At 39.4% G+C, this 2,413-nt stretch overlaps 1 long non-coding RNA gene across 1 annotated transcript; it reads left to right on the top strand.

Annotated features, from left to right (window-relative positions):
• The first annotated feature begins 843 nt into the window (after positions 1–843).
• Positions 844–2,413, top strand: LOC307019807. Its single transcript, XR_013802749.1, has 3 exons — positions 844–1,004; positions 1,532–1,721; positions 1,893–2,413. It is a non-coding gene; the product is annotated as an uncharacterized lncRNA (long non-coding RNA).

The raw sequence follows: 2,413 nt of genomic DNA on the forward strand, positions 1-2,413 counted from the left end.
CTGCAGCTCTGCCCAATCTGCAGTGCGCATGTGCGAGATGGACAACTCCGGACGGCAACCCAAGTAGGACAACATTGACACAATGGCTTTTGCCAAAGCTCAAAAATAAAACGAGAGAGAGTTATTGTTATTACAACGTGACTTCACTATTATTTAACAACTCTTTTTATTGTGTTCTTTTATTTGGGGTTAGGTACATTGTCAGAATAAGTGAGAAATGGATTTAACTTCTGTTAGACAGCTATCATACTGAATACATATTTACTGTGAATGTGTGCAAAAATGCATATAGCTGAAGTAAAATTCATTTCTCACTCATTCTGACAATGTACTTAACCCCAAATAAAAGAACCCAATAAAAATTGTTGTTAAATACTAGTGAAGTCACGTTGTAATAACAACAACTCATCTCTCTCGTTTTATTTTGTGTGTGTGTGTGTCCGCATCTGTAGCCTGTTATTGTCTCATTATACCGCACTGTGAAGGAATTAAAAGTAAATATAAGTCGTCATGAACACATCTGTCCATCAGACAGAGGGCTGCTGTGCCTCCTGTCATCATTAATGGACGTCTCTTTAAAATGACCGCTCAGAGGAGAGGAGTTCTCATTTCTCTAACCGCCTGCTGCTTCCCCTCCTCTCTCCTCGGCTCCCCTCCTCGGCTCCTCCGCTCGCATCTCCTGTGGGCGGGACTAAGTCTCGAGGATAGGAGTCGAGGAGGGGAGTTAGAGAAATGAGAAAGGGCCCTAGTATTACAAAGTTGACCAAGCAGCTTTACACCAGTGGGAGAGGCATTTTCTTTTCAACATAACTTAAGTTACACATGATTTCTTCCAAGTGGTTTGGCTTGTTAAAAACATCTTACATTTGAGATACATTATGATACAGGAAATTGCTGGCTTTGTGTTTACAGAAGTACCTGACTATGCCGGACTTTTGTGCAGCCTACGGATGCTCTAATCGCCGCAGTCTGCAAACAAGAACCCGTGGAATCAACTTTCACGTGTAAGATATGACAATATTATGACCATAATTAGGATAATTGTTAATTACTTAGTGGATGTATGTACATTACAAGTCCTGCTACACAGGATCATTGGGGCTATGTGAGATAATAGTATTGCAAGATTGATGTTGACCCAGCCTCTTTAGAATATGTTGCAACCATTTCTGTACACAATTATGTAATGTTTCCTTTGGACACCTTTTTTATAACTCTTAGTGTGGTTGTCTTGTTCTTAAAGTATACATTACATACATACATACATACATATACATACATACATACATACATACATACATACATACATACATACATACATACATACATACATACATACATACATACATATCTACATACATACATACATACATACATACATACATACATACATACATACATACAAACATACAATTACCCCAAAAATAAATTCGGTGTGTATTTTTGTCTTTACCCTTAATGTTAAAGGAAAGAAGGGAGGACAATGTTGACAATAATTTATATATCTGGCTACCTTTCTCATGTTTTTAAGGTTTCCCAAAACCGGAGAGAGGAGGAGGCAGTGGGAAGTTGCCCTAAGAAGGGACGATTTTGTTTCATTGAGGAGACTGCTCTGCAGTGATCACTTCAGTTGTGAGGACTTTGACAGGACGGGCCAGACTGTCCGGCTTAAAGATGGTGTTGTGCCAACAGTATTCAATTTCCCAGCTCATCTTCAAAGGGTATGTGTATCATTGGCCAACAAGAATTCAAGGTGTATAAGATTGATATATAAATATGTGATTAAATGTCACACTTTAGTTTTTCTTTCTGCAAGTTTAGGAATAAATAATGTGTTGTGTATTACAGCACATTTTAAACACTCAAAATGTCTTTAATTATGTTTATTTTAGCCGGAAGCAACAAGAAGCACAACCACTTCAAGAAGAGCAGAAGATGAACCTCAGCCTAATGTTGTGAGTATTCTGAATGTGGCCAAGACCAGAGAGATGGTCATTGATTTCAGGAGGGTGAGGACGTCTCCTCTACCCCTGTGCATTCTGGGAGAGGATGTGGCTGTTGTGGAGGACTACAAATACCTGGGAGTGCACTTAGACAATTGGCTGAACTGGAGGATCAACACTGACGCTGTGCACAAGTAGGGGATGAGCAGACTCTATTTTCTGAGGAAGCTGAGATCCTTCCACGTGTGCAGCAAGCTGCTGGAGATCTTCTACCGGTCTGTTGTGGCCAACCCTGTCTCCTAAAAATTACGTTCCCACAGAACTAAACTGCATTCTCAATTACTTTTAGCCAGAAACTTATTTTCTCCCACGTTACGTTTGTTATGAACGTCTCTCAAATACGTTTATTTTCTACATATCTTCTAGAAACACATTTTCTCCCACGTTACGTTTCTTATGAACGTATCTTA

The sequence above is a fragment of the Notothenia rossii genome (genome assembly GCF_949606895.1).
Source record: "Notothenia rossii genome assembly, chromosome: 9".
NCBI lineage: Eukaryota > Metazoa > Chordata > Actinopteri > Perciformes > Nototheniidae > Notothenia > Notothenia rossii.